Raw genomic sequence first — 9,729 nt, forward strand, 5'->3', positions numbered from 1 at the left:
CTGGTGGCTGCCCACATGCAGCCGACGCAGGAAACTCGGGTGGCTGCCCACATGCAGCGGACTCGGGTGGCTGCCCACATGCAGCGGACTCGGCTGGCTGCCCACATGCAGCGGACGCAGGAAACTCTGGTGGCTGCCCACATGCAGCGGACGCAGGAAACTCTGGTGGCTGCCCACATGCAGCGGACGCAGGAAACTCTGGTGGCTGCCCACATGCAGCGGACGCAGGAAACTCTGGTGGCTGCCCACATGCAGCGGACTCGGTGGCTGCCCAATGCAGCGGACTCGGGTGGCTGCCCACATGCAGCGGACTCGGGTGGCTGCCCACATGCAGCGGACTCGGTGGCTGCCCACATGCAGCGGATCTGGTGGCTGCCCACATGCAGCGGACGCAGGAAACTCTGGTGGCTGCCCACATGCAGCGGACTCGGTGCTGCCCACATGCAGCGGACTCGGTGGCTGCCCACATGCAGCGGACTCGGGTGGCTGCCCACATGCAGCGGACTCGGGTGGCTGCCCACATGCAGCGGACTCTGGTGGCTGCCCACATGCAGCGGACGCAGGAAACTCTGGTGGCTGCGCACACGCAGCGACGCAGGAAACTCGGGTGGCTGCACACATGCAGCGGACTCGGGTGGCTGCCCACATGCAGCGGACTCGGTGGCTGCCCACATGCAGCGGACTCTGGTGGCTGCCCACATGCAGCGGACTCTGGAGGCTGCCACATGCAGCGGACTCGGTGGCTGCCCACATGCAGCGGACTCGGGTGGCTGCCCACATGCAGCGGACTCGGGTGGCTGCCCACATGCAGCGGACTCGGGTGGCTGCCCACATGCAGCGGACGCAGGAAACTCTGGTGGCTGCCCACATGCAGCGGACGCAGGAAACTCTGGTGGCTGCCCACATGCAGCGGACTCTGGTGGCTGCCCACATGCAGCGGACTTTGGTGGCTGTCCACATGCAGCGGACTCGGTGGCTGCCACATGCAGCGGACTCGGGTGGCTGCCCACATGCAGCGGACTCGGGTGGCTGCCCACATGCAGCGGACTCTGGTGGCTGCCCACATGCAGCGGACGCAGGAACTCTGGTGGCTGCCCACATGCAGCGTGCAGGAAACTCGGTGCTGCCCACATGCAGCGGACTCGGGTGCTGCCCACATGCAGCGGACTCGGGTGGCTGCCCACATGCAGCGGACTCGGGTGGCTGCCCACATGCAGCGGACTCGGGTGGCTGCCCACATGCAGCGGACTCTGGTGGCTGCCCACATGCAGCGGACTCTGGTGGCTGCCCACATGCAGCGGACTCTGGTGGCTGCCCACATGCAGCGGACGCAGGAACTCTGGTGGCTGCCCACATGCAGGACGCAGGACTCTGGTGGCTGCCCACATGCAGCGGACGCAGGAAACTCGGGTTGCTGCCCACATGCAGCGGACTCGGGTGGCTGCCCACATGCAGCGGACTCGGGTGGCTGCCCACATGCAGCGGACGCAGGAGACTCTGGTGCTGCCCACATGCAGCGACGCAGCAAACTCTGGTGGCTGCCCACATGCAGCGGACTCGGGTGGCTGCCCACATGCAGCGGACTCGGTGGCTGCCCACATGCAGCGGACTCGGGTGGCTGCCCACATGCAGCGGACTCTGTTGGCTGCCCACATGCAGCGGACTCTGGTGGCTGCCCACATGCAGCGGACGCAGGAAACTCTGGTGGCTGCCCACATGCAGCGGACGCAGGAAACTCTGGTGGCTGCCCACATGCAGCGGACGCAGGAAACTCTGGTGGCTGCCCACATGCAGCGGACGCGGGTGGCTGCCCACATGCAGCGGACTCGGGTGGCTGCCCACATGCAGCGGACTCGGGTGGCTGCCCATGCAGCGGACTCGGGTGGCTGCCCACATGCAGCGGACTCGGGTGGCTGCCCACATGCAGCGGACTCGGGTGGCTGCCCACATGCAGCGGACGCAGGAAACTCTGGTGGCTGCCCACATGCAGCGGACGCAGGAACTCTGGTGGCTGCCCACATGCAGCGGACTCGGGTGGCTGCCCACATGCAGCGGACTCTGGTGGCTGCCCACATGCAGCGGACTCTGGTGGCTGCCCACATGCAGCGGACTCGGGTGGCTGCCCACATGCAGCGGACTCGGGTGGCTGCCCACATGCAGCGGACTCGGGTGGCTGCCCACATGCAGCGGACTCGGGTGGCTGCCCACATGCAGCGGACTCTGGTGGCTGCCCACATGCAGCGGACGCAGGAAACTCTGGTGGCTGCCCACATGCAGCGGACTCTGGTGGCTGCCCACAGCGGACGCAGGAAACTCTGGTGGCTGCCCACATGCAGCGGACTCGGGTGGCTGCCTACATGCAGCGGACCTCTGGTGGCTGCCCACATGCAGCGGACTCTGGTGGCTGCCCGAGTGCAGCGGACGCAGGAAACTCTGGTGGCTGCCCATGCAGCGGACGCAGGAAACTCGGTGGCTGCCCACATGCAGCGGACTCGGGTGGCTGCCCACATGCAGCGGACTCAGGTGGCTGCCCACATGCAGCGGACTCGGGAAACTCTGGTCACTGCCCACATGCAGCGGACGCAGGAACTCTGGTGGCTGCCCACATGCAGCGGACGCAGAAACTCTGGTGGCTGCCCACATGCAGCGGACGCAGGAAACTCTGGTGGCTGCCCACATGCAGCGGACTCGGTGGCTGCCCACAGCAGCGGACTCGGTGGCTGCCCACATGCAGCGGACTCGGGTGGCTGCCCACATGCAGCGGACTCGGGTGGCTGCCCACATGCAGCGGACTCGGGTGGCTGCCCACATGCAGCGGACGCAGGAAACTCTGGTGGCTGCCCACATGCAGCGGACTCTGGTGGCTGCCACATGCAGCGGACTCGGGTGCTGCCCACATGCAGCGGACTCGGTGGCTGCCAGCAGCGGACGCAGGACTGGGCTGCCACACATGCAGCGGACTGGGGCTGCCCACATGCAGCGGACTCTGGTGGCTGCCCACATGCAGCGGACTCTGGGGCTGCCACATGCAGCGGACTCGGGTGGCTGCCCACATGCAGCGGACTCGGGTGGCTGCCCACATGCAGCGGACTCGGGTGGCTGCCCACATGCAGCGGACTCGGGTGGCTGCCCACATGCAGCGGACGCAGGAGACTCTGGTGGCTGCCCACATGCAGCGGACGCAGGAAACTCTGGTGGCTGCCCACATGCAGCGGACTCTGGTGGCTGCCCACATGCAGCGGACTCTGGTGGCTGCCCACATGCAGCGGACTCTGGTGGCTGCCCACATGCAGCGGACGCAGGAAACTCTGGTGGCTGCCCACATGCAGCGGACTCTGGTGGCTGCCCACATGCAGCGGACTCGGGTGGCTGCCACATGCAGCGGACTCGGGTGGCTGCCCACATGCAGCGGACTCGGTGGCTGCCCACATGCAGCGGACTCGGTGGCTGCCCACATGCAGCGGACTCTGGTGGCTGCCCACATGCAGCGTACTCTGGTGGCTGCCCACATGCAGCGGACTCGGGTGGCTGCCCACATGCAGCGGACTCTGGTGGCTGCCCACATGCAGCGGACTCGGGTGGCTGCCCACATGCAGCGGACTCGGGTGGCTGCCCACATGCAGCGGACTCGGGAAACTCTGGTGGCTGCCCACATGCAGCGGACTCGGGTGGCTGCCCACATGCAGCGGACTCGGGTGGCTGCCCACATGCAGCGGACTCGGGTGGCTGCCCACATGCAGCGGACTCGGGTGGCTGCCCACATGCAGCGGACTCGGTGGCTGCCCACATGCAGCGGACTCTGGTGGCTGCCACATGCAGCGGACGCAGGAAACTCTGGTGGCTGCCCACATGCAGCGGACTCTGGTGGCTGCCCACATGCAGCGGACTCGGGTGGCTGCCCACATGCAGCGGACTCGGGTGGCTGCCCACATGCAGCGGACTCTGGTGGCTGCCCGAGTGCAGCGGACGCAGGAAACTCTGGTGGCTGCCCACATGCAGCGGACTCTGGTGGCTGCCCACATGCAGCGGACGCAGGAAACTCTGGTGGCTGCCCACATGCAGCGGACGCGGAAACTCGGGTGCTGCCCACCAGCGGACTCGGGTGGCTGCCCACATGCAGCGGATCTGGTGGCTGCCCATGCAGCGGACTCGGGAAACTCTGGTGGCTGCCCACATGCAGCGGACGCAGGAAACTCTGGTGGCTGCCCACATGCAGCGGACGCAGGAAACTCTGGTGGCTGCCCACATGCAGCGGACGCAGGAAACTCTGGTGGATTCCCAGATGCAGCGGACTCTGGTGGCTGCCCACATGCAGCAGACTCTGGTGGCTGTCCACATGCAGCGGACTCGGGTGGCTGCCCACATGCAGCGGACTCGGGTGGCTGCCCAAATGCAGCGGACTGGTGGCTGCCCACATGCAGCGGATTGGGTGGCTGCCACATGCAGCGGACGCAGGAAACTCTGGTGGCTGCCCACATGCAGCGGATCGGGAACTCGGTGGCTGCCCACATGCAGCGGACTCGGGTGGCTGCCCACATGCAGCGGACTCGGGTGGCTGCCCACATGCAGGAGACTCTGGTGGCTGCCCACATGCAGCGGACGCAGGAAACTCTGGTTGCTTCCCACATGCAGCATACGCACGAAACTCGGGTGGCTGCACACATGCAGCGGACTCGGGTGCTGCCCACAGCAGGGACTCGGGTGGCTGCCCACATGCAGCGGACTCTGGTGGCTGCCCACTGCAGCGGACTCTGGAGCTGCCCACATGCAGCGGACTCGGGTGGCTGCCCACATGCAGCGGACTCGGGTGGCTGCCCACATGCAGCGGACTCGGGTGGCTGCCCACATGCAGCGGACTCGGGTGGCTGCCCACATGCAGCGGACGCAGGAAACTCTGGTGGCTGCCCACATGCAGCGGACGCAGGAAACTCTGGTGGCTGCCCACATGCAGCGGACTCTGGTGGCTGCCCACATGCAGCGGACGCAGGAAACTCTGGTGGCTGCCCACATGCAGCGGACTCTGGTGGCTGCCCACATGCAGCGGACTCGGGTGGCTGCCCACATGCAGCGGACTCGGGTGGCTGCCAACATGCAGCGGACTCTGGTGGCTGCCCACATGCAGCGGACGCAGGAAACTCTGGTGGCTGCCCACATGCAGCAGATGCAGGAACTCGGGTAGCTGCCCACATGCAGCGGACTCGGGTCGCTGCCCACATGCAGGGGACTCGGGTGGCTGCCCACATGCAGCGGACTCGGGTGGCTGCCCACATGCAGCGGACTCGGGTGCTGCCACATGCAGCGGACTCTGGTGGCTGCCCACATGCAGCGGACTCTGGTGGCTGCCCACATGCAGCGGACGCAGGAAACTCTGGTGGCTGCCCACATGCAGCGGACGCAAGGAAACTCGGTGGCTGCCCACATCAGGCCGGTACGCAGGACTCTGGTGGCTGCCCACATGCAGCGGACGCAGGAAACTCGGTTGCTGCCCACATGCAGCGGACTCGGTGCCCCCAGCAGCGGACTCGGTGGTGCATGCAGGACCAGGAACTCTGTTGCCCACTGCAGCAGACGCAGGAAACTCGGGTAGCTGCCCACATGCAGCGGACTCGGGTCGCTGCCCACATGCAGGGGACTCGGGTGGCTGCCCACATGCAGCGGACTCTGGTGGCTGCCCACATGCAGCGGACTCTGGTGGCTGCCCACATGCAGCGGACTCTGGTGGCTGCCCACATGCAGCGGACGCAGGAAACTCTGGTGGCTGCCCACATGCAGCGGACGCAGGAAACTCTGGTGGCTGCCCACATGCAGCGGACGCAGGAAACTCTGGTGGCTGCCACATGCAGCGGACGCAGGAAACTCTGGTGGCTGCCCACATGCAGCGGACTCGGGTGGCTGCCCACATGCAGCGGACTCGGGTGGCTGCCCACATGCAGCGGACTCGGGTGGCTGCCCACATGCAGCGGACTCGGGTGGCTGCCCACATGCAGCGGATTGGGGTGGCTGCCCACATGCAGCGGACGCAGGAAACTCTGGTGGTGCCCACATGCAGCGGACGCAGGAACTCGGGTGGCTGCAACATGCAGCGGACTCGGGTGGCTGCCCACATGCAGCGGACTCTGGTGGCTGCCCACATGCAGCGGGACTCTGGAGGCTGCGCACATGCAGCGGACTCGGGTGGCTGCCCACATGCAGCGGACTCGGGTGGCTGCCCACATGCAGCGGACTCGGTGGCTGCCCACATGCAGCGGACTCGGGTGGCTGCCCACATGCAGCGGACGCAGGAAACTCTGGTGGCTGCCCACATGCAGCGGACGCAGGAAACTCTGGTGGCTGCCCACATGCAGCGGACTCTGGTGGCTGCCCACATGCAGCGGATGCAGGAAACTCTGGTGGGCTGCCCACATGCAGCGGATTCGGGTGGCTGCCCACATGCAGCGGACGCAGGAAACTCTGGTGGCTGCCCACATGCAGCGGACTCTGGTGGCTGCCCACATGCAGCGGACGCAGGAAACTCTGGTGGCTGCCCACATGCAGCGGACGCAGGAAACTCGGGTGGCTGCCCACATGCAGCGGACTCGGGTGGCTGCCCACATGCAGCGGACTCTGGTGGCTGCCCACATGCAGCGGACGCAGGAAACTCTGGTGGCTGCCCACATGCAGCGGACGCAGGAAACTCTGGTGGCTGCCCACATGCAGCGGACGCAGGAAACTCTGGTGGCTGCCCACATGCAGCGGACGCAGGAAACTCTGGTGGCTGCCCACATGCAGCGGACTCGGGTGGCTGCCCACATGCAGCGGACTCGGGTGGCTGCCCACATGCAGCGGACTCGGGTGGCTGCCCACATGCAGCGGACTCGGGTGGCTGCCCACATGCAGCGGACTCTGGTGGCTGCCCACATGCAGCGGACGCAGGAAACTCTGGTGGCTGCCCACATGCAGCGGACTCTGGTGGCTGCCCACATGCAGCGGACTCGGGTGGCTGCCCACATGCAGCGGACTCGGGTGGCTGCCCACATGCAGCGGACGGTGGCTGCACATCGGGGCTGCCCACATGCAGGAGACTCTGGTGGCTGCCCACATGCAGCGGACGCAGGAAACTCTGGTGGCTGCCCACATGCAGCGGACGCAGGAAACTCGGGTGGCTGCCACATGCAGCGGACTCGGGTGGCTGCCCACATGCAGCGACTCGGGTGGCTGCCCACATGCAGCGGACTCTGGTGGCTGCCCACATGCAGCGGACTCTGGTGGCTGCGCACATGCAGCGGACTCGGGTGGCTGCCCACATGCAGCGGACTCGGGTGGCTGCCCACATGCAGCGGACTCTGGTGGCTGCCCACATGCAGCTGACTCGGGTGGCTGCCCACATGCAGCGGACTCGGGTGGCTGCCCACATGCAGCGGACTCGGGTGGCTGCCCACATGCAGCGGACGCAGGAAACTCTGGTGGCTGCCCACATGCAGCGGACTCTGGTGGCTGCCCCAGTGCAGCGGACTCTGGTGGCTGCCCACATGCAGCGGACTCGGGTGGCTGCCCACATGCAGCGGACTCTGGTGGCTGCCGACATGCAGTGGACGCAGGAACTCTGGTGGCTGCCCACATGCAGCGGACTCTGGTGGCTGCCCACATGCAGCGGACTCTGGTGGCTGCCCACATGCAGCGGACGCAGGAAACTCGGGTGGCTGCCCACATGCAGCGGACTCGGGTGGCTGCCCACATGCAGCGGACTCTGGTGGCTGCCCACATGCAGCGGACGCAGGAAACTCTGGTGGCTGCCCACATGCAGCGGACGCAGGAAACTCTGGTGGCTGCCCACATGCAGCGGACGCAGGAAACTCTGGTGGCTGCCCACATGCAGCGGACGCAGGAAACTCTGGTGGCTGCCCACATGCAGCGGACTCGGGTGGCTGCCCACATGCAGCGGACTCGGGTGGCTGCCCACATGCAGCGGACTCGGGTGGCTGCCCACATGCAGCGGACTCGGGTGGCTGCCCACATGCAGCGGACTCGGGTGGCTGCCCACATGCAGCGGACGCAGGAAACTCTGGTGGCTGCCCACATGCAGCGGACTCTGGTGGCTGCCCACATGCAGCGGACTCGGGTGGCTGCCCACATGCAGCGGACTCGGGTGGCTGCCCACATGCAGCGGACTCGGGTGGCTGCCCACATGCAGCAGACTCTGGTGGCTGCCCACATGCAGCGGACGCAGGAAACTCTGGTGGCTGCCCACATGCAGCGGACGCAGGAAACTCGGGTGGCTGCCCACATGCAGCGGACTCGGGTGGCTGCCCACATGCAGCGGACTCGGGTGGCTGCCCACATGCAGCGGACTCTGGTGGCTGCCCACATGCAGCGGACTCTGGTGGCTGCCCACATGCAGCGGACTCGGGTGGCTGCCCACATGCAGCGGACTCGGGTGGCTGCCCACATGCAGCGGACTCGGGTGGCTGCCCACATGCAGCGGACTCGGGTGGCTGCCCACATGCAGCGGACGCAGGAAACTCTGGTGGCTGCCCACATGCAGCGGACGCAGGAAACTCTGGTGGCTGCCCACATGCAGCGGACTCTGGTGGCTGCCCACATGCAGCGGACGCAGGAAACTCTGGTGGCTGCCCACATGCAGCGGACTCTGGTGGCTGCCCACATGCAGCGGACTCGGGTGGCTGCCCACATGCAGCGGACTCGGGTGGCTGCCCACATGCAGCGGACTCTGGTGGCTGCCCACATGCAGCGGACGCAGGAAACTCTGGTGGCTGCCACATGCAGCAGATGCAGGAAACTCGGGTAGCTGCCCACATGCAGCGGACTCGGGTCGCTGCCCACATGCAGGGGACTCGGGTGGCTGCCCACATGCAGCGGACTCGGGTGGCTGCCCACATGCAGCGGACTCTGGTGGCTGCCCACATGCAGCGGACTCTGGTGGCTGCCCAAATGCAGCGGACTCTGGTGGCTGCCCACATGCAGCGACGCAGGAACTCTGGTGGCTGCCCACATGCAGCGGACGCAGGAAACTCTGGTGGCTGCCCACATCCAGCGGACGCAGGAAACTCTGGTGGCTGCCCACATGCAGCGGACTCGGGTGCTGCCACATGCAGCGGACTCGGGGCTCCACATGCAGCGGACTCGGGTGGCTGCCCACATGCAGCGGACGCAGGAAACTCTGGTGGCTGCCCACATGCAGCAGACGCAGAAACTCGGGTAGCTGCCCACATGCAGCGGACTCGGGTCGCTGCCCACATGCAGGGGACTCGGGTGGCTGCCCACATGCAGCGGACTCGGTGGCTGCCCACATGCAGCGGACTCTGGTGGCTGCCCACATGCAGCGGACTCTGGTGGCTGCCCACATGCAGCGGACGCAGGAAACTCTGGTGGCTGCCCACATGCAGCGGACTCTGGTGGCTGCCCACATGCAGCGGACGCAGGAAACTCTGGTGGCTGCCCACATGCAGCGGACGCAGGAGACTCTGGTGGCTGCCCACATGCAGCGGACTCGGGTGGCTGCCCACATGCAGCGGACTCGGTGGCTGCCACTGCAGCGGACTCGGGTGGCTGCCCACCGGGAGCGGTCTCGGGTGGCTGCCCACATGCAGCGGACTCGGGTGGCTGCCAACATGCAGCGGACGCAGGAAACTCTGGTGGCTGCCCACATGCAGCGGACGCAGGAAACTCGGGTGGCTGCACCCATGCAGCGGACTCGGGTGGCTGCCCACATGCAGCGGACTCTGGTGGCTG

This window comes from Poecilia reticulata, chromosome 6 (genome assembly GCF_904066995.2).
Source record: "Poecilia reticulata chromosome 6, P_reticulata-male-v2, whole genome shotgun sequence".
Lineage (NCBI taxonomy): Eukaryota > Metazoa > Chordata > Actinopteri > Cyprinodontiformes > Poeciliidae > Poecilia > Poecilia reticulata.